Below are 23,436 nucleotides of genomic sequence, written 5' to 3' on the forward strand. Positions count from 1 at the left end.
ATGAAGAGAGAACTGCAAGTCTCTTCCTTAAATCAAAGTTTTCTGCCTAAAACGGGAACAGCTCAGCAGAACAGTTTTAAGTAAACATGGCCATAACTGCTTATCTGAGACATTGGCATCCTCTCTTCTTACTGTGTTACTTTTTTGTGGTATCCTGGCGTCTCTCAGTCACTGATGTGTTTGTTCTCACAGCACCTCCTTTGTAGGCATATACTTTTGTGTCCATTTGAAAGTTGCCACCAAGATTTGAGGCTTTATCGGAAGACTTTGCTCCAGGAGTGTATGTTTTCTACACCTATACAGACGAGATTTTGGAACTGCTGTCTGAGCAGTCCTTCCTGCCTCCAGCTCTGAATTTCTCTCTGTCTCTGTTGTGGCTTCTTTATTTATTAAGCAGGGGAAAAAACAGAGGCAACTGTTTCTGAGTCATCCTAAGTCAGTGTTCAGCCCAGGACAGGATAAAATCTAGGGCAGTGACAGCTGGTGTACAGTTGTAGCCTATGTGGGGGGTCAGTATAAACACTGTGAGATTTGCTGAAAATTACATAGGTATGTGAGAGTGCAAGGAATTAGCTACCACACTCTAAAGCTGGTGGCTGAGTATGGGATCATGATTCTTCTCCTAGGGAGGAAAAATACACCATATTGCGAGAATGACTTATTGATACCTACCATCACAGCTTGGGTGGGTTTTGCCTGTGTGTGTTAAAATAATGTAGACCCACACTGGGTCTTTTATCCAGGAGACATTGCCACATGCAAGTAAATTCTGTGCACTCCAAGTTCTTCCACTGTACCATTGCATGAAACTTCATTATTAAAATTAATTTTTAAGTTAATGCTTTACTCTTAAGACCAGCTTCTAAAGAAACAAATTTGTTTTAATTTGTACATGAACAAGAAGAATGTTTTAGTTATAGAATGTAGGATTGTAATTTATTTGATAGGTCTAGTAAAGTAAGAAACTATAATGTTTCATAGAGTACTTCTGTGTGTTCTATAACATCTTCTTCAAAGTAATGGAAGAGTAAGAAATGAGAAGTGAGAGACGCTTTGTGTTTTTTTCATGGGAATGAATGTGTTTGTACATTTCTGAGGCTCTAGTATAAGTCCTTCCCCATTTTGGTTATGTTACGAGGAATAAAAGCAACTAAAAGAACAAAAAGAGAAAAAGAAGACTGTGCTTCTTGCTTAGTTTTGTTGTGATTCAGACAACAGTGTATCAGGTCATGGGAAGTGATCTCAGCCATATTTTTAGTTACAGTTTGAAAAATGATGTTTTGTCATGAAATAGTGCCCAGAGTTTTAAAGCTACTACACATGCAGATGTAAGTATATTGCACTGCCAATGCCAATCTAGTGCATAAAGAGCTTCACAACTGTTTGGATCTGCTCTTCTTTCATAATGGGCTGCAACTTGTTTAGTAATGCTTGAAAGCATGTACACATCAAATAAATCTCTGGTATTTGGGCCATAGTGTACCAGCATTATGCAAAGGAAAGATTAACCACACTCAGTATTAAGCTACGATTCACTTCACTCTTGATTTCTCACCATAGTAAATCAACCAAACCATCAAAGAACAAAATTAGTGGAAGGGTTCCTCAGACAATAGATTTATTTCCATGTTTATTTGTATTATTTTTAAGAAAAGGAAAATCAGCAGAGCAAATCTGCCTGGGGCTCAGGGCATTATAAATTAATCAAAAGACATGAAGTGAACTTTTGGATGTGGAAAACCAGCACCAGATGCAAATGCTACATAGCTGCATCATACGGTGTGTACGGTGTTGCTGCAACAGCTGAGAGCAACACGCCTGCTTTGACTGCTGCTGCTCTCAATAGATAGCCTTTAGCAAGCAGTATATTGGCAAATCTGACACAGAGTGAATTTGCAACATTGACTCAAAAGACTTTCCTAACATGAAGAATCTTTAATGCATATCATTTTAGCTCTTTCCTGTTTTTACTCTCCTCTCTTTCAGTGAAAAGGTCAAGAAAAGCAGTAGCTCAGTGGCTGAATTTTTCTGAAGTGCTTTAGAGCAGGGAAAGTGGGGAAACCTCTTAAAGTGGTGTCTTATTCAGTAAGTTAAACCTTTTTTTCCAGTTAATTCATTAATTTATTTTCTTTAAAGTTTTTAAATCCTATGTATCAGAATAATTATAGTCGCTTATAAGGTGTCCCCAGGCAGGTGTGAAACTCCTCATCCCCACCTTGGCTTTCCCCCTCCCCCAGAAGTAGTCTTTGCCAAATGAAACCTGTCAGCCCACTTTGGCAGATACAGAAGTGTGCAGCTGACTCAAACCCTACCACAACGTGACTGTCCCTCTGCCCAGCTGGGGCTGCTTGCTGCATTCCTGTTCAGAGATGTGCCCTATCGAGTGTGCGCCTCTCTCTTCAGCGCTGGCCCTGCATGTGTGTGTGCGTGCACACCCACACACAGTGCCCCCACGTTGTCTTTTACCCAGAAAGCCATCCAGCTGCAGTAATGAGAGATTTTTCAGAGACCAAAATGGAAACTTTTTGGGTTTTCCCCTACAGCAATAGCTGTATATATAGGTATATTTGATGTTGCTACCACCATCACTATAAGAAATAAAAGAGAGAGGACTGTATTAATTTTACAGTAACAGATAGGGAGGCACTCAGGAGGATTTTCTTTAATGTAAAGGGGTTCAGTTAGTGCTGCTGCCTTACCTTGATTCCAATAAAAGGTCAGAGATGTAAAAAAGTTTAGTGCTGAATATTCAAATTTAATTTGTAGCATCAATTTAGGATGGCTTATAAGTTTAACTAGCCTTAAGGGTGCTAAGTACTTCCAGCTGAGGCCAGAAGGAATTTCAGCTAGTCAGCAGTTCCTGTGATTTGCCCTGATACTACTTACTATCATTTTCTTGCACACCTGATATTTCTGCATTTTTTTTTCAGGTATGAGTTTCTTTGCTCATATCCCTTTATGCCTCATTTGCTAACTCTTCTGTTCTGGAAAATTGGCAGGATGACAGCAAGCAACTCCCTCATCCTTTTGTGTTAGGGCTAATCCTCAGGTATTTTTCTGATGTATCTTCAGAAATATACATTCAGCTGAGGCTGAATGCGGATTTGATTTGTAATATAAAATGTGAACAGTGCAGATCACTTTCTGTCTCTTGAAAAAAAATCGTGGTAGAGGTGTATATGAACAGTTTCAGAGTTTTAAACTCAGTCACATAAAATATGCTTCTAAAATACAGATGTACTTTGCTGAATCTGGATGTTTGTCTTTGCTTTGTAAACTTGGAACTTTACAATTAACAATTAGATGACCAATCACTTAACAAGTTATGGTATTTTACTGCTCTGAATTGTGCTTTGGCATGACAGATTTTTATTTTGATTTCAGATTATGTGACTTGCTTTTACTTCTTTTTTTTTTTTTTTTGCTTACCATATGATTTAATTAAAGTTTTGTTGCAGTGATTGACAGTTGCTTTATTTGATACCTGTTTATAGACATTTATTCATTACTTTTTCAGTGTACTGATTTTTGTCAGAAGAGAATGGTATTATTTCTTTTGTCAATGAAAATGAGGCTATAAATTACTGTAATTTTGGGATACATTTCTGGTATAAGCAAACAGTATTCCCGTGGTGAGTTTTCTGCTGTGGAAAACTAGGTTATGCATAATATAGTTTAGAAAAGACCTGTATTCCTCTGAAGAGGAATGGCATTGTGCAAGTCCTGGAAACAGAGAAGAATCTAAATGTATGTATAGTCTTATTCAAAGTATGGAAGCATCTGCAGTGTTGTTCCTCTCTGTTCACAGGGGAGACTGGAAATTATTGGTTCTGGGTTCTGCTTGTGAGAATTTTTTTTTTAACCCCTCTTTTGTAGGACATGGGGTGAAGGGTTCAGCTTTTGAGCACCTTGGTGCAGTCACCTGCCAGGTTCTTCCCAGAGCTGTCCTGCACCTGCGACTGGTGCAGGTGTATTAGGTCCTAAGGTGACGATACCCATACTCACCAAAGATCAAACAAAAGTCACACAGATGTGTCACACAGATGTGTGACTTTGTATTTTACTGACAAGTACAAAAGGATTTTGCAAATTGCGACGCGAGTAAGCCGTGGGAGTAGGGAGGATATGATGTATTCTTCTCTGCTAAAATCATTGTGTTAACAGTCTTGGCACCATCGCTGATCTCCACAGTAACTTGTGGTGTACATTTTAAAAATGCACCGAACAGCACACACTGTTGAATTCTGTGTTCCGTTATGCAACAGAGCGCGATTGCCTCAGTAAAGCACATCTGCATTGCGAGAGTAAACTCTCCTGGGAAGCAAGTGCATCTTCCACAGAAGTAGGAGTGAGGCGTGGGCTGGGCATTGCTATTTTGGCAAGCAGAGGGAACCAGTGTTGGAAAGCTGCCTCACCTTTCACTTTCCATGGAACTTACCCTTTCTCCCTGTTTCAGGCACCAGCCACTGCCATTTGCTTCTCTTAGTGGTGGCATGGGGATGGGGATGTTTTCAGTGGTTGATTAAAAACATTTATCAGGGTTTTGGGAACCATGGTCTTTGTTATCTGTCAGGTTTGTTTGTGATCCTTGAGCAGAATAGGCTGTTAGGGAGCAGTAAAGAATGCACTTTGGAAAAACATCTGGAAGAGCTAAGAAAATATTTTGATTTTACTAAAAAAAGCCAAACAAAACCACACCTGTGTGATAGTATCTTCTTTAACTGCTAAGTCAGCAACAGTTGATGGAAGGCACAAAATTCCTGTAACTTTGATATTGTGTTTCAGTTTGCTTCTTCCAAGTCTCTTGCTGGAAGCAAAGTGAAGCTCCTGCTGTCTCAGTTCTACTGAAGTTCTTCCTGTCATCCTAAGCTTGGTTATCAACCCTCGTTTTTCTCCTATCAGCATGCATTACATTTTTATGGCAGTGTTTAGCAAAGACTTTCCAACAGTGCTTATGACAGTGTAATTGGACCCCTCTGTTTGACTGAAATTACTCCCTCTTCAATGGGGGGCTCTGGCTGCTTTCTAACACGGCTTTCTTTGAGGCAGGCTGGATGTCTAGTTAACTGGTCTGTAATGTGGGTGCACAGCATTTCACCAGGCATTAGTCAAAGTAGTTATTCATGGTTTGCTGTTTAACTGCAAGACTGGAGTGAGTGAGATTCCCCAGGGGTCTGTCCTGCCTTTGGTAATACTCACTGTTTTCATTATTGAAATAATTGATGGAGCAGAGAGAGCAATTGTTAATTTTACATAGGATAAGAAACGTGAAGGGGGGCTGCAGGCTTCTTGGAAGGCAGGATTAGAGTTTTGAGCTGCCCTGGATAATAGGAAAAATAGTCTAGGAAAAAACCTTGAAGAACAGCCAGGTTACAAACATAGAAGTGCTGTAGAGAGATAGAAATATCCAGTTGCATGAGACAGAATGGGGCTGACTCAGTAGTGGTTCTGCAGAAGAAGGTCTGTGAGCTGGTGTTGGGCTCTGTTGGAGTAGGCGTTTGGCCTGGTTTGGTTGAATAGGGTAGTAAAAAATCACAGCTGGTTCCCAGACAAGCAGAGAAAACCAGCCTGTGACACGTCCTTCTCTCCTCTCCCCTGGCACCTGGGCTGCCAGTGCTCTGCTGAGCAGGCAGCTTTTTTTTTGATCCCCTGCCCGCTTCGGTTCTGGCCCTGGAGCTGGTGACCATGCCTATAGGGAAGTGTCCCAGCTCAAATCCTCCCAGGCCTGGTCCATGTGCGCAGGACAGCACATCTGAGAGGGAAAGAGGTCGCAGACCTGAGACTGTAGGTGTCATACAGTCATACTAGGAACAAGGGTTCTCCATTCCCATCCGTGTTCCTCAAAAAAGCACTTTTTTAGGGTGTGTAAAGAAAAGGCATGAAATAACCCCTCCACGCCATTCAGTGTTTGAAATGGCTTAACATCTAGTTTGGGGCACAACACAGTCAAGAGCCAGCTGGGTGGTGTCCAGGGAGAAGGCAGGAAAAATGATGAAAGATTTGGAAAACATGACCTGGGAAAGAAGATGAAAGAATGGGGATTGTTTAGTCTACAAGGGACAAGGCCAGTAACAGACATGATAGTAGTGTTCAAATATGTGGAAGGTTCCTGCCGGGAGGAGGAGAATAAACTTTACTGCCCGACTGCTTGGGGTTAGGTCTAAAAGAAATGGGCTCTATATGAAGGTGGCAAGACTTAGGTAAACATTTAAGAAAGCTTTGAAATATAAGGATATTTTGGTCTTGCAGTTATTTGCCTTTGAGGAAGCTGTGGAAGCATCATCACTGGAGGTTTTTATAAAGCAGACAAACCTCCCACGGGAATATTTTGGGCATTGCTTTGGGAAAGGAGGTGGTCTATATGCTTCTGAAGGTCGTTTCCCAGGAAATAATGAAGAATTTTTTTTTTCTGTGAACTTAGGTAATTAGGTAATCTAATAACCCAGCAAATAACTAAAGAGATAGTGGCAATTCATTACTGCAACATACCAGTGGTAAATAGACAGCTGATTTATGCACAAACCCCAGTGATGATGATACCCTTCTGCTCTCTGTTCTAGTTAAAAAAAAAAAATCTGAGCAAGCTAATTTTATTGGAGCATTTCAGAAGGCTGTTCCTGTAAATATCTTACTCTATACAGAAATAGAGGAAGTGATGTTAGTTGACTTTGCTTATTGAAATATTGTGCAAACACTATCAGTACCTGTTATTGATTGTACATAGCATGGCCATAGTAAAGCCAGCAGTACTTTAGGCATGAGAGCTAAACTGGAGCAAGATGTTGTGTTTCCAGTCTTGATGTCTGTGCACTTAGGTGCTTCTTTTATGTGGAGTAGGGAGCAGGCTGAGAAGATCTAAGCTTCAATTACCTTATTGCTATCTATACACGAGTTACTCTCCATTGTCTTGTTACATTAAGTGCCTTGAGAAATGCCTTGTGGTGTCCCTATGGATACTTTCCTCTCCTTTTTATTCACTGGAGGATCCCTTCTATGACTTTGAAAGTTCCTGCAGGTCCCCTGAAGTCTTTCAAATCCATTTCTGCTATAGAACAAAAATGAACTTTTCTTTCTGAAACACAGTTTCCTCTGTTCTTGACACTATGCATGACAGGGAAGAGGAGGTCTCATGTGGTACTATGATGCATTAGAACAAGCTGAGCGATGGGGTTGCTACAGGACACCCTTAGAAGAGTTTCCCGAGTTGGGAGGGCCAGTTTGCATCCATGTGAGAGCAGCCAGGCTCCTTGTGTCCTGCTCAGTGCAGCCTCTGGCTTGACAGTCCTGAGGGATGTTCTGTCACCCTCATCCTGGGCCTAGGAGCACTGGCAGAGGATGGTGCAGTCACCATGTGCCCAGCATGGATTTAGCAAGGTTTATAGTAATCCTGGCAGTATCCACACTAACCCCAGGCAGTCAGACATCACCGTGTGTTCATGTCCTTGGCCGTGCCTACGGCAAGAGATCTGCTGCTGAGCCATTCCTGGTGCTCCTGCTCCTGGAAGAGTTGCCCTGAGCACCCAGGAATTGCTGCTCATTACCTCTTTGCAAGAGCTTCCTCTTCCTAGTCTGCTGTTATGCTAGTCTGTGTCCTGATCGAGTGTGATAACAAAATGAGGACACGTATTCACACGTGCACATATGTGTATATATTTTGGTCTCTTGCCTTTTTAAATATGGAATAGCAGTGTGCACTTGTCTCTGTCTCGGTGTATCTGCTTTGCATCAGAAAACTAACGTTCTTCATGATCTTGAGTGTCCATCTCATAAGAAAGAAATCAGCACTGCTCTTCCTGTGGAGGTTCTTCAGGGGATTTAAACTGATTTCAATTGTGACTAAAATCAGCAATCAGGAGAACTTTACAGAATCACCAGCTTCTAAATCTTGCTTTGCATTTACTCTTTTTAGTTAAAGTCCTTAAAGAAGAGTATGCTTTCAGTACTTGAAATAATTTCATATATCTTTTTTTAAACTTGTACTACATTGTATTTCTACAGATGTTCTACCACATCTGCATTAGTGTTACCACTAATCTGCTCCAACATAGATTTCTGTGGGCCTCTAATTTTTCTATCTTTTTTTAAATCAGTGGTGTGCTTTCTGTTCACTGTTGACTAGATTCGATTTTTTCATGCAACTTATATCAGGATATATTCACATTAAAATAAGTGTTCAGCACAAATGCCCAAAAAGGAGATTCTGAAACATTTCTGTCATGCAACTAAATGCTTCCTCAAAATAGGAGGTGAAAAATAGGAGGGAAGAAGAGAAAAAAAATTCAACTTGTTTTGCATTAAAATTAAGTAATTTTAAAAAGGAACTGTTAATTCCAGTAATTAAGTCAAATTTGGTTTTTTTGGTCACAGTATCTTAGATAAGAGTTTTGGGAATCATAGATGTTGAACTCTTGCATATAACTGCTGTTAAAATAATTTCTTAACTCCTATTTCCTTACATCTACAATTTCCAGTTTCTTTCTTTTGTTTGAATCAGCTGCATAATTCAGCTTGCTAAATGCACGACATGACAGATACCCTCTCCAGCCTGCTAGAAGACTGCTGCTGCAGGCTGTCTGCCAGGCCTGGTTTAAGAAGTGTAGTCATTAACTGATAGCAGTTTTGAGGTTTGATTTTCTTTGTGATGTTGCACAAATAACAACCCTGAATTTGAACAGTTTCAATAGATACCACATTTGAATGTAATATACACTGTCATAACCTGGTTTAGAATAAGTCTTAATTTACATACATAAATGCATGAAAAAGAAATCACTTATGTATATTAGCCTGTATGCAGAAGGTAGTGACCGATCTGCACTGTGCCCAGAGGGGGAGAAGAGGGTTGTCTAGCAGACTTAGGAGAGGAGCAGAGCTTGAGTCTTTGCTGTTGTGTTCCCAGTCACATTCTTGGATCTTGCAAAAGTGACTCTGTCTTTCGAATTCATCCAGCTGTAAATGAGGAACTGAGACTGAAGACTGTTGAGAGATTTTAGGAATAAAGTTAGTAATTTTGTTTTCTGATATGCTACCTAATCTCTTCCAGCAAAAGGCAGTGGTGGCTGTTGGTCCCATGGGTGGCAGCAAGCTCAAGGCACATATGGATCAAGTGTGATAACACTGATCACTTGTGGAGTCTGGCAGTTTTCTTCTTGGAGAGCTTTGCAAACACGAGCTGGAAGGAAAGATACCAGAAAAACTAATTTTCTTTCTCTAGTGTGTATAGAAAAGCTAGTTCTTGGAAACTGAGGAAGGAATCAATGATCATCTCTGAGATAAATCTTCAGAGATGGGCATGGGTGGAGTATTGGGTGATTGCCCCTCTTCCATCTCCCTTGGCCATAACTTTGGCTGTGCACTCTTCCCAGCATTGCTCCTGATCAGAATCCATGCATGGGAAGAAGTTGCTGCTCCTGGCATGTAGTGTGCTGGTTAACTCTTAGCATCATAAGCTTTGTGCTCCCTCATATGTACCTTTCCCTTCTTCTCTCCTAGTTTGATGCCCATCCTCAGCTGCCTCTGATGCAGGGTGTCACCCTTGCCTAACTGTTTCTTGGAGCTCAGCTTAGAGGGATGAGTGCAGCTGATGGGTCCTTTTGAAAGGTGATGCTCAGAAGTGTATGTATTGACAGGGGCTGTGGCTGGGAGATGAGAAACCTTTTTGCAGAACTATCAGTCATGTTTTGTCATCCATTTGTCACTATTTAGCACTGGTGGCCTGCTCTGGTGGCCTGAGAGCCCTGTGCTGGGATTTATGTAAGTGCAACACTGTCTCCAGGCTGAGGTCAAGGAAGTCCGCACTGGGTCTGCATCTGAGTTCTGATCACAGTTTGTCACTAATTGTGTTCAGGTCAGTTGACACTGTATGTCCACATGCAAATTGCACAGTGATTTCAGGAATCATCTGCAGAAGAAATAGGGGCACTTGCATCATGAGTTCAAAGAAAATCAGTAAGTGTGAAACCCAGCAGTAAAATGAACATGAGGGTGTTTCTGCATGGCCAAACACCTTCAAGGGGTAATGGAAAGATCAGACTGGGGGAAAAATTGTGCATCAGCTTCCATGAATCCTGTGCATTTTATCTTTTGGGGTTCTTTGTGTTTGCTTGGTTGTTGTTTTGGTTTTGGGGTTGTTTTTTTTTTTTATTTTTTTAAACAGCTTGCTAGTGGATGCTATAATCAGGAGTATGTTTGTTTGTAGACTTACTAGGGGAAGGCCACAGAGCAATTTGTGGTTGCAGACTGATTCACTGGCTGCTACAGCCTGCGAATGGTGGGCAGGGCAGGGTGGATTCCAGGAGCACAGACACTTAACTGCAGGTAGCTGATGGGGACCTTCTGTGAGTGAGTAACAAAAGGAGCTCCACTGCACGCAGGCCAGAAAATATCAGCTAATGAAGCCTCTAAGATAAGATTTAAACTGTCAGGAAATCAAAACTAACTTTACTGTTTTTCACACAGGCTGACCACCCTCCCCCTTCACTAATGTTCCTGATCACTGTAGGGGAGCAGTTCCTCTACCTACTTCTTGGAATATACACACTTGGGTTAGAAAAGTGTATGACCAAGTGCAGAGCCAAGCTCTGCTGTCTGTGGGGCTGCAATGAGCCTTGGCTCTCAGTCCAGCTTTATTTTAGACAAACCCTTGCTATCGTCATCTCCAAAAAAGCTGCATTTGAAAGCAAGGACTTGTGTAAAGAAGGAAAGTACAACACTTTCCCGTCTCTCTCTCTGCCTGTAATCTGTTACAACAGATCTGTTGCTGTGCAGAGTGTGTTAGGCTCAGCAACTGCTCTTCCTCAGCATACCTGTCAAATTTTGAAATCTATAAATTAGGATGTTTGGAGCAGGGGGAATAGACACACCTTCTAGCTCCATTGAAATGCTTGGGCGTAACATGCTTATTTTGGCAGGACAGATTGGAGGAAAGCAAACTTTATCTCTCTTTCTATATATATTGCTAAAATATAGGGACTATCCCAAATAAAACAGCTGGTGTGTCTATGTGGCTAAAGCAGATTTCCTTAGATGTATGGTAGTCATGCTATGAGCTGCACTAAAAGAAAATTAAACAAGTCATGTTTCATCCTCTTCAGCTGCAGACCTTTGCCAAAGTTTGTTTCTTAGAAATTAGATGAACCTGATGAAGCGGGATCTTGTGTCTAAATATAGAGTATTTTACTTTCCATCTTGCCCCTTACAGGCAGAGTATAATTTTACCTCATCCAAGAAGTGAGATGAAAGGTGATTTGAGCTTTGCCTTATGTCTCTATCCTCATTTGAGCTTGTGACAGAGGACCTTCATCTTTCCTGACCAGGTTCAGAAGTGGAGGGATCCTGAGAGTGAGGAACCACCACTGCAGGTTGTTTTTGTGGCCAGGGCAGCATTTGCATTTTGCAGGTAACGTGGCCTTGCATATGAGTGTATGGCTTCTGCTACCCAAGAACATGGGGCTAAAATGTTCTGCTCTTGCAGCAAAACAGCCCTGAAAAAAATGATGGAGCTTTAAAGCTGAGTTTTGCAAAGCCACCTGAGCTGCAGGTCCACTGGAGTTGTAGCTCTGCAAGTAGCCCCAGCTGCCCTTTCGGCTTGCTGAGACACGTAAGAGCTGACCAGCTGCAGCTGCCTCCGGGCTCTGCAGGTGCCTGCAGGGGAGGCAGAACGAGGCCGAGGGATCCTGCAGCCGCCTGCCCTCGGCACCCACCAGGAAAGCCAAGTCTGGCTAGCAGGAACGGCAAAGCTGGCTGACGGCCAGGTTGAATGCCATGATCCCAGCGACAGCTTCCTTCCCCTTCTCTCTTCCTCCCCACCCCGCCGCCTGAGTGGTTTGGAGGGTGGTGTCCCAGGCGCTCGTCAGGGTGTGTGAGTGTTGGGGCGGTGCTGTTGCTTTGCTTTCTGTGCTTTTTTTTTTGCATGTGGGGCTGTCGGCAGCTGTTTGCCTGCTGCTTTTCTAACCATGCGTGGCGTTCTTTGATTCACAGGATCGCAAGCGTACGAGGCAGCGTGTGGCAGCTTGGCATGACTGTTTCATTAGAGCAAAGAAGGCCTGTGTCCTGCAGGGTTGTTTTAGTAAAGACATGTCCCATCTGCTGCTTCTTATCACCCTTTATCTGTGCTACTGACTCATGCAGTGTGGTCTGCTCAGCTCTCCATCGCAGTCACATCACACTTTGAGTTACCTTTACTATGACTCATGTTTGCTTTTTCACTTGGCAAGTGTTAAGCTAAAAACAACCCAGTCTTGTCCCTCTCCTGTGTGTTGTGTCCTTTTCCTACCCTGTACCTCCAAGTCTTTTCTCTCTGTCATAACCTTTTCCTTCCCCTCAAGTAAAATATTTGTACATCAGTTTTAGGCTGTGTAGTTTTGTCTTTCATGGCATCTCTGTACTGTGCACCTCAGGCTAGTGAGATTGCCAGTCTGTGCTGAAATATGATAGTTCCTCTAAGCTGCTGTCACAGATATGTTTGGTGGAGAATATTTTTGTTTCCTCTGTTTAAACACATCTGTGTTTATTAATCTTTTGGTGTGAAATTTTGCATTGGGACAATGTGTGCATCTTTGTTTTGACATGTAGTATATGCACACAGATCCAAAACCCCTTGACTTCAAATGTTGTGTGCACTTTCAGGCCTGTGTGTTGAGCTAATGCGATCATAGCTTGAAACCACTTGTGCTGAGGTTTCCCTCGCTTACTTTTGGCTTATACTTTCAGAGCCAGCTTGAAGACCAAGATGTGTATCCTGTGTGGGCATTGGTAACTCGCTTCACCAAGCTTGAAATCCCCACTTAAAGTGTAGTGCATTGTTTCCAGGCTAAAGAGAATGAATGAGGTGTGCTACTGAAGGCTTGATATTTCCTTGCTTCAGTTGAGGGGAAATTTGCAAGTGATTTCTTTGTGGACAGATTTGTGTGCATTTGGACCTTTTCAGTGCTGAGATCCCTAAATCTTTTTCAAAGGAGAGCCTGGAGCATGTTTCACTGAGGACAGATGATTGGCAGAGGTTGCTGTACAGTTTAACTGATGCTGAGTTCTGTATCTTACTGTACTGAGTCCTTGGTCATGCCAAACTTCTGCCAAAACTGGCAGTCTGGTTGAGGTCTGTTTGCCCTGAATAAACCTTCAAGAGTTGTGCTTTTATAGTGCTGTTGTGATAACTACTTGGATATCATAAAAATTGGCCTAGAAATGAAGGAGAGAAATTCTTGGAAGAAGTTTTAGAACAGGAAGGGACGGTAATGTGAGACTTTTTATTTAAAAGAAAAACATTGTCCTCGTATTCTTCTAGCAAACACCAGGCAGGTTTAGATTGCTGTGCCAGATTTTCTTTTCTAGGAACATAGTTAGACTTCTTTTTTACATCAGGGTGCGCGCAACAGATGAGAACACTCATCTGTCTCTTTTAGACTTGTGTGTAGAAAACACTTTTCAGTGTTAAACAGCTAATACTTGTTTTAGACCAAGCTGCTTAAAACTATTGCAGAGGCTAAGTGATTTATCTGTGCCCGTGGACATAGCCTTTGAAGCAGCACCACCTGATCAAGCAGATTTTCTAGTCCCATTTCAGCCCTCTGAGATGGAGAAAAGTCCTTTTGGTACCCAATCTGCAGGGTTAGAGACTTAGTAGCTCCTTCCTGCGGAAGGCACCAGACCATATTTCAACATTTCTTCTAGTGTGTGTGCTAAACAATGCCTTTGATAGACATGGGCCTTTGCTGCTAGCAGTTTTGTTTGAAAATACCAGGGGATATGTGGTAAGTGCAGGAGCTTTACCTTTCCAAGCTTGTGGAATGGCCAGCTTCTGTCTCTGGGCAGGTGTGTCATGTCCTCTCCAGTTCCCATATCTCCTTCCTGTTTAGCTTGAAAACTTCATGATTTTGTGAATTTGCTGTTGCTGGCAGTGTGTTACCAAGCTATATTGCTCCATGGTGTAAATAAATGGGGCTAATGGTGATCACAAGCAAAAATATTCCATTGTTTCTGAGGAGCATCTTGTTCTCTTATAAGCCTAAGCTAATACAGTCCATAATTCCAAACAACGAATGTAGGGCCCGTGGCATCTGACAGGAGATAGGCATTGCTCAGTGGAGTCCTTGACCCTCAGAGATTTTGCTTTTCCAAGCCTGTGACCATGGTTATATATACACGGTGCTGTCCCTGACCTGCTGCTAATGGTGCTGAGGTACGTCATGGGCACACCATGTGGAGCAAAGGAAATCGTTGCTTATGGGCAGGGGTTCTTGTGCCTCACAGACACAGGCTACACCCTTGGGAGGATGGTGGCGTGTAGAAATACCTCTATTTTCTGTTTTTCCTTGTGATGTGAGGGGGAAGTGTGGGTCTGCAGTGTGCTGAGCTCTCCTGCTCAATACTGCAGGGCAGCTTTCCTTCAGCAGGAACAAGGCAGTGCTTCCTGCCTCGGGACAGGCTTAGGATCACTTTGCGGCTCGTTTTACCCATGTGCAAAATAGATGTGTAATGATACCTGCCTTTGATGTGGAATCCAGTCTTAATTAATTAATTAATTGATGTTCCCTAAATGCCTTGAGATCTGAGAATCACTGTGTATGCTTCAGAACGGCAACAACACTTGGAGGCTGGAGAACCATTTTTGCTCTCATGATGAGGTTTCTCAAAAGGAGAAACTCCAGCTCCTCCTTCCCGAACTAGTCTCCCATTTTTTTTTGGATGAAGTGATACTGTGCTGTGCATGAATTGTATGGCTTGCTCCTTCTGACTTCTGCCTAGATAAATAAATAAATAAACTGATGTGCTTAATGCAGTCAGCACGTAGGGTGCTTGCCAAAGAATTTCTCAAAGCAGCAGAGCTGGGTTGCCAAATGTCATGTCTTTTATATAAAGCATTCTTCAGGAAGCAGAGTTGCACAGGGGGAAAAAAAGAGATGAAAATGTTTTAAAAACTCTTACTGCTGTAAGAAACATTGTCTTCCCCCACAGGGAGAATGTCTGGGCCATGTCTTGGTGGGATCAAGGGATCCTATTTTTATTTCCTCTCAAAGGCCCCTCTCTTACTTCTTTTCTGCACTCCCCCTCTCAAAGAGTAGCTCTTTACTGTGCTGGCTGGGGAAGTGGATTTCAATTAGCATTCAAAAGCAGGGTTATGCGATGGTCAGCTTACATGTGGATTTTGCCACTGGATTTTGGGTGGAGAAGAAGTTGTTTAAACAATGTCACTGTCAGAATATTTATTAGTATAATGTGATTAATGATTGAAAAAAGTCAACAGAAATTTTTAAAAATATATTTATTTCAGGGAGTGTGGGGGAGGTAACAAAACTTCAGCATCTAAACATAAGGCTGTATGTTGTAAATTCATACAGATCTGTTTTTACTGAGAAGGCTTATATGTACCACTGATAATTTAGTTGTGTCTGTCTTCAGGGGTGCATTGTGTCAGCTCGGCAAGTGTGGGCTGCAGTGGTTTGAACCTGGGTTTTCCTTGACAGGTGGAGTTTGCTGTGGGATCTGCTATGTTCAGAGAGGTTCAGCATCAAAACCCTCTTGTACTGCAACCCACAACTTGCTGTGAGCTTGTGGGAGCCAAATGTGCCCTGGGGTGAGGCAGCATCTGCTGTGTTTTTCCAGGGGCAAAGGATGCCAGAGGGTCTGTGCTTGAGTGGGTGACAAGCTGGGTTGGGCATTTTGGGGGTTAACATTGTGTCCCATGGGCTGTAGGCCGGGCATGGATGTCCTGGGTAGCTGGGCTGAGCAGGGAGCAGAGTTTTGCCCAGTTTCAGGGCGCTATAGGGGTCACAGACAGCAACTTGCTGCTGCTGCTCAGCTCACCTGGCTGCTTTTTGGTAAAGATGTGGGAGGATGAGTTTTGGAAATCGCTTTGTGTAGGCTCATAGAATTGCTTCTGCTTATTTGTGTACTCCCAGTTCCTATCTCTGGGTGGTTCTTACAACTCCAGAGGCCAGTACTTTTTCCTCTAAATTAAAGCTTTTTTTGGCAATGTGTTGTCTGTAAGTGTCTGCAGGCCCTCCATTGCTCTCAGTGTTGTGCAGTAACTGGTTGACTTTTTAAGCCTGGCGTGGATTTGCAATGTAAATGTGGTCCATTGAATTGGTATCAATAACAGAGAGTTGGAGCTGTACTGGGGTTTACAAAACAGGGTTGAAACAGATTTTCTGAACTTCAGCCTTCTACAGTGTTTTATCTCACAGGAGTATTTAATCTGGTAGTATAATGTGAGATCATTTAGGCAGCAGTGCAGCCTCGCAACTCAATTCTCCCATGTTATAGCTGCAAATGACTGAATGCAAATTTAAACTATATATACTACTGTTTCCATCCGGATCTGTCACAACTCCTTTGAACTTCCATCAGGGTTACTATATGGCACCGCAGAATAATTAACACGGTATGCATTAGCAGTATGTTCTTTTGTCCTATATTTTGTCAGGAACAAATCAGCACCAATATTTGGATAAGCAGCAAGAGCTTCTGCTTTTGAATTCTTAATGCCTGTATTGCAACAATGCAGTAAGTTAATGGTAATGAGTCTTCTTCAGTTAGGGGAGTTAAATAATTTTAAAACATTGTGAAAAAACCCTTCAGTCCTTCTCCTTCCTTTTTCCAGGAGGCAAATTGAAATTCTGTGTGATGAAAAAGCCTCATCTCTGGGTACTGTGTCAGTAGGGAAGTCCTCACCGCACAGTTAATTGTGACAGGTGCCGGTGTTTCTTCTGAGATGTGCTGTGTCAGAAATAGAGACTCTTTCAATTGTACTTCTTCTTTCTTCTTGTACCTACACAGTTTTGCAGTCCTGCTTCTCTCGCTGGGTTGCAAGCACTGAAATTTTCACTGCTTCTGAATCCTTGGCCACGTGTCTTGTGTTGTGTGTTGATCTAACAATGAGGGAAAGAAGACCAATTAATAGGCTAGTGCTCAGATTTTACAGGTTTTTTTTACAAATGCCTTTAGAGTGCAAGTGTAAGATAATTCCTAGATAGGAGAAAAGCATTCTGAGCAACAGTTGTTGTATGTGTTTGTATGACTAGTGAATTAAGACTGTAAATTAATGTGGTATCTATTACAGAAGCATAATTTTAGATTAATTTCTGAATTGATAAGTTACATAGTCCTCAGAATACATGTAAGTGAAAATGATATTTGCATGAAGAAAGAGAACATGATGTGTAACCCTTCCATTTATACTTAGGCACAGATGGGGTATGGTGATGAGAATGGGAAGAGCCTGCATCGGTTGGAGTTACAGTGACCTAAGTTTGCCATGTGCCCTTCCCTCCCACATTCTCTCTAGGTTTTTTTCCTTCTTTCTTTTTCATTGGGGAATTGTTTCTCTTCTCTGTATTTTGTTTACACTGTCAATATACCAGTGTTTGTTCAGGAGAGGTATTTGATTTTGCAGCTGACATTTATTTACAGGGTCACCTTTTAGTCCCTGTGTTGGATTGCCATTCCCTGTGAGCAATACTTCATGAGCAACTAACCTACTGTCTAAGAGATTCCATAGAAAACTGTCTCTCTCTCTGAGTCTTCAGTAAAAGGCAGGTGGAGGCATGCATTGGGCATTATGTTTACACTTTTGTGAGAGCTGACATTGTTCTTTGAGACATAATAGGCCTCCAAGATCACACTAGGTCAGAGGGTTTCTAGCAGCGTAGTACTGTTGCTGAAGCCTGTAGCTCAGTTTGAGTGGTTGATTTTTGAGTGGTCGGCTTTCAGCAACATAATCCAGGGAAGATGTCTCGGCACGTGGCAAGGGAGGGTTTGGAATAGCTCTTTAAATGTCCCTTCCAACCCAAACCATTCTGTGATTCTGTCGATCTCTGACAAGTTTTTACTGCTGTTTTTCTCCAGTGCAATGATCATCTTTGCATATTCTCAGCAGTTACTCCTTTACTACTAGGAGCAGAGGGTACTGTGTCTTTGAATGTTTTGACACTTACTGCTTTAGTTCTTGACTCATGACTTACGTAAGTCTCTTGAGTAGGTTTCAGGTTGCTATTTAGAGGTGATGATACGCTTCTTGTGGAGAAAGCATGGAGGCAAGGAGCTTTAGACAACTGTCTTGGTTTCCTTGTCCTTTCCTCATGATTTTTGGTACTTTTTTCGGTTTGTGTGAATAGTCAGGGAAGGCAAAAAGGGAGAAAATAGGTCTGTGGAAAATGTGTCCTTAAATGCAGATGTAGGCACGTAAATATTTATATGCAGATTTAAAATTTTGCTGGTTATCAGAGAGATTAAAAGAGAACAGAAAAATTAGTAGGCTTCTCTGGGTGAGTGGCCCCTTGAATATGAGAACATTGCAGTTAAGGTGCTCAAATATGAGTATAGAAAATATAAGTTCAGGTATTCAGTTTTGAACACTTTACCATTATAGAAATGGGAAGTGGGAAGAGGAAAAGTTGGAGGGAACAAATAATATAGTGACTTGTGGGGAAGTATAAGATATTCAAAAACTGTTACTCTAAACTTAAACATTTTCAGCTTTTCAAAATCAACTTTCTGCACCAATTCATTTGACTTTTTTCATAATCTTCACATTTCTCCTCCTTTTTTTTTTTTTTAACAGCTCTATAAGCTACAAACCTAAGTGAAGTGGGGTGGGGAGAGAGAGCAAGAGACAGTGAGCATGATTTATGAGTCTCACATTATCAAGAATGTGGTGGGAGGGAGGGGGGATAAGATAAATCTGTGAATAATACCATGCAAAGAAGTTCAGAATGTGGAACCACTCCAGGCCGTGAATGATCCTGTGAAATTTCATGCCTTGTTTGTGTAAGACGGTCAGAAAGTTATTTTCTTCTTGTCTCTGAAAGAAAGCTGGCTCCAGACATCCTTGAAATCTTGTGGGATTTGCTAAAAATCATGGCAATTGGTAGCAAAAGTCAGGGTGAATATAACAGTTAACTCTATATAGATGGTTATTTTGGCTCTTGGTCTTCATACTTCAAACCTTATTTGCATTAAAATGCTTGTTGTTAGACTTGTAAAATGTCTTTTGAGTTTTCGTAAGATTTCTTGAAATTATCTGCAGGAGAAATATTAGAGCCATGTTATTCATGAAAATTTTTGAGACCCTTAACACTGTATTATCTGTGTGTATGTGTACATATATATATATATATATATATATATATATATATATATATATATATATATACACACACACATTTTCATCAGAAGGATACAGCTTCTCATCATGAGTATTTTGTTTTGCTCAGTAGCTTCCTTGTCAGATAGGAATGTGGATTTGAGATATACTGTGACTTTATCCTGATATTTTATGCCTGTTGTGCACCTGTACAATACCTGTTTGACTTGTGAGGGAAATGCTGTGTATGGTTGTAGGAGGACATATATCCAGCATTTTAAGGACTCTGTAATATAAAACCTGAACTTCAGCATGTAGTTTCTTACTGCTTGCTGTGGTGGAGGCATTGCCCTGTGGTACTAGAACAACTTTCAGTTTTTTGATAGTAGTAGTGATCTTTGCTTGCCTTGCTATAAATACGCTGAGTGGGCTTTTGAGGGATGAGATTTACTGCTTACTTTAGCAAGTTCTGCAAACAATATCTGACTTGATAATTTTATTTTCTTCTTGTAATTACATATCCTTCTTTTTTTGGTAATGCCTTCAGAACTCCTCAGTTCATTATAAACTCTCAGATCATAATTTTAGGAATAATGTGTATCCTGACTGGTCATAACGAGGCTGAAATTCCATCTTGGGCTTCTGATGTCATCACAGAACTGGAATGAAATTACAGCTTTAATTTATGTGCTATTGGGGATACATTATTTATTACTGTGCATTAGAAAATGATTAATCTCTGCTTGTGTTGCAAGGCTACCCTACTGCTCCAAGTCCCGAGGAAGTGCTGAGACATTGTAGAACTTCTTGTGCAGATTACATACGGTTTTATGGAGCTGCCAGAAAGACCATTGCATTATTCAAAAGCTGCTAGAGGTGATGAAAATTTAGGAAGCCACTATGGGTTTTTTCCTAACTAATAGAATTCCTACAAGGCTTTCATTTGCTAAACCTGAGCATTTCCATACCTTTAATTGCTTTCAAGTGTTTTGTTTCACATAAAGCCATGGTCAGATAATTGGGTTGAGGAGCACTGTGTTTTGGGGACCCTCATTCATCAAAGCACTTTAACTGTAGTCAAGCTCTACTGAAGATAATGGAAATCAATCATGTGCTTCATTGGTCTGCTGAGTCTGTTCTTTAATTTCTACTTCTTTGATTGTTCATAAAACCGATTTTTTTCCTTTTCCTCCACTTCCCCAAATTGTGTGTGTGTATGTGTGTGTGCATATGTCTGTGTCCATAAATACATTGAAACTGCAGTCGAGCAACATGAGCTAATGGAAAATTGTGATAAAATTAACTGATTTGTCCATATTTAATTTCAATTACTTTTAAAAAATGTTTTAATGTTCTTATAACATTCCATTTTTATGAGCATTTTCAGTACTAGGAAAGTCAGTAATCAAGTTCTGGTATGTAATAATCAGTTCTGTGTAACTTGTTGTAATGTCCACAGCTATGGCTGTGATGAGTTTGAGTCACAGCATTCCTTCACAGCTAATTTTCATTGGAATTTAGCCTTTCTACATTAGCTGAGAATTTGTCTGGTTTTATTTTCTAGTCTGTGGACATGTGTTTGTACAGACCTAGTAGCAGCCACTACACCATACAGCTGTTACCAAGTAACATAACTAATCTGCCACTTCATGAAAAGAATTTGGTATCTGGGGGAGGTGATTGGAATTTTGCATTTGCAATGCAAACCTCCTGGTTTGGAGGGGAGGAAGAAAACCCCAGCAAAACAAACAACAAAACACACGATACCAACTCCCCCCGCCCCCAACCCAAAACCCCTCGCCAAACCCAACCTCCAAATGTTTGTAGGAATTCTAATTAATAAACCCTGGCAAATTGTCTTCAAAGTACTCAGCACTATTAGATCTGAAAAAAAGAATTAGATATTTGTAAAAGATCAAACAGATACAAATACCTTAAGAAAAGAAGTCACTGATTTAAATTAAGTGAATACTTTATGCTAGTACAAAAGTATTATAAAAAATTAAATACTCCCACTTTCTAAGGTGGCATTTTTATCTTTTAAGGCTTTGATGACATGTATAAACCACTCAAGTTTCAGCCTTGTGGGTTATATTGTCACCAGAAGCTCTGACTAATGATACAGTAAAGTCTTACAAATGACAGTTGGGTATAGTATGACTCTAAATTACCTTTTTTTAAATTGTTTTATTATTGTCATATGCTAAAGAAAAAAAAAAAAAAAAGAAAGCTGCAATGCCTACTGAACTTAGTGGGGAAGTGTTACCCTCAATTTAATTAGGGTGGCCATATTACAAATCGCAGATGTGGAATCTAATACCCAGTGACAAAGCTGATAATCCTTGAGGTGTAAGAATCTCGAAGCTGGTGTAGGGAAAGACGTGCGAAACATGCCAGCAGCTCTACCCCACGCAAAATTAAAATGATTGTCATTTTTGCAGGGAACACCATGGGAATCAGAATTAGAGACATCCACCCCTCTTCGATTTGAAAGCTGAAGAGATGGCTGCAGTTTCTGTGCAGAGTTTCAGCCCGCTAGAGCTGTATAAATAGCTCTCTGGTGCCGTGCAGATCTGTGCGGGACCAATCGCTTCTTCCTTTCTACATCATGAGGAGATGCAGAGATCAGTCCTCTGCAGCTACCTGTATCATGCCAGTCAAACTGACCACTGGCTGGGACTTCTGAGGGTGGAAAGTCTTGCTCAGATGATGATCTCAGCTCTGAAGGAGTGAGGTTTATGTAGAAGTGGGCTGATCTTTTAAAACCTCATTTGGATTTTAAATGGGACATGGCATTTGTGCTAGCTTTCTGAATGAGTATTAGCCTTGGGTGAATCCAGTATCATGTGAGTCAAGATAGTGTATCACATCAACAGAGAGGAAACCAGCTGTTTAGCACTGGGGAGTTTTAATTGTGCTATGATAGAGACATGGAACTGGAAATAAATACAGCAGCACGAATTTTATACATGCAGTATAATTTCTTACTTTTCTGCCTTCTAGCTCACTGTAAATATTATTGCCAGTTTTGTGTAGAGAGGGGCTTTAAGTGTGATAGGAGAGGTAGAAAGGAAGACCAAAGTAAAAGCTGAAGGGTAGATTTTCCAAGGTTCTTAAGCTACCTGTCAGTCCTGGTGGTCATATGGCAAATTCTGTTGAGCTGTCAGTCCAAAAGAGTTGGATCCTACTCCTGCAAGCCAAGGGTGACACCCTGGATGTACTGTTCTGCATGTATGTGAAGGACTGAATCCTAACATAGAGGACCATAAAAGAAAATTGGAGGAGAGAGAGAAGAAAGAATGACAGTGGGTTTTGACATAGGATTGAGGTCCATTAACTTCTTATCACAAAAGTCCAACTCTGGGAAATGAATATTAAAGTAGATTTGTTACACATCTAGGAAAGTGTGCAGTCACTCCTTCCTCTGCAAGTGCTTCCCTCTCACCTTGCCTGCAGATGCAGACTCGAAAGACATGGCTCTGATCACTCTGGTGAATGTGTTAGAGCCAGTCCCAGCTTTGTTCTTCAGAGTGTGGGCTGTTTTATTGCCCAAGTTTTTGTTTAAGATCAATAAAGGTAGGGTAGTCTGGTTGTGCTGTGCTGGCACTCAGGGCTGGGTTGTGCCTGCCTTGGTGCACTGCGGGAGCTTGCTGAGTTGCATAATTGCACGTTTACTGTCATGCCATGAATGACTGATGGCATAATTTGTATTTTCAAAATACATAAGCAGCTCAGCCTAATCAGGTGGTGTGGTAAATATTTCCAGGAGATAAAAACAAAGTATTAGGGCAGGGAACAGAGTTATGAACTTTCTTTAATGAGCTGCATATTGTTTGATCGTGTTTTTTTCATATACATGAGCTTCTACATGCCAAATTCTAGTAATCATTGGCAGCTGCTTCACAGTCCTGGAGAAATAATGCTGTTAATACTGGAAACAGTAAAAATGAGTGGATGTGTCAGTTTGCCTTTCAGACTCCTGTGACTAACAGGTGATTAGTACAAATAGCAGAAGGCCCTTTTATCTTTCATCTTGCTTCTGGAAATAAAAAGAAAGTGAAAGCTGTGGGACAGAGGGAACAAATTCAGCTCCTCCAGACAGTTAACAGTGGTACTGCTGACTGGCTTGGATTACAGTTCTGGCTGGCTGGGTGTTTAACTTGTAAATCTGAGTAGTTCTGCTCACTTCCGGAGCCCCTAAAGTTAAGCACATAAATGTTTTGGGACCTGAAAGAGCCTCCTTGGCTTATTCTGGAGAGTTTGCTGCAAAATCTTATGATGTAGGAAAACCCCCAAATCATAAGTCTTTTCCCACTTCTATTGAGTGGCTCATAATGTCAATGGGATGTGGAGGG

General features: G+C 41.3%; 1 protein-coding gene across 32 annotated transcripts in view; it reads left to right on the plus strand.

The window, feature by feature from the left end:
* The window catches only part of ATXN1 (ataxin 1), a 312,015-nt gene that overhangs the window by 116,650 nt on the left and 171,929 nt on the right, over window positions 1–23,436 (plus strand). For 22 of the 32 annotated variants that reach the window (XM_068190009.1, XM_068196177.1, XM_068187792.1 and 19 more), the window contains one exon: window positions 1,987–2,085. The exons of 9 other annotated variants lie outside the window; for them this stretch is intronic. The gene's annotated coding sequence lies outside the window, so the exon portion shown is untranslated. Of the gene's footprint in view, window positions 1–1,986; window positions 2,086–11,200; window positions 11,399–23,436 lie in introns of those variants that run through there. One more of the 32 variants, XM_068194684.1, reaches the window with a different exon arrangement.

The sequence above is a fragment of the Anomalospiza imberbis genome, chromosome 1, assembly GCF_031753505.1.
Source record: "Anomalospiza imberbis isolate Cuckoo-Finch-1a 21T00152 chromosome 1, ASM3175350v1, whole genome shotgun sequence".
In the NCBI taxonomy this organism is placed as follows: domain Eukaryota; kingdom Metazoa; phylum Chordata; class Aves; order Passeriformes; family Viduidae; genus Anomalospiza; species Anomalospiza imberbis.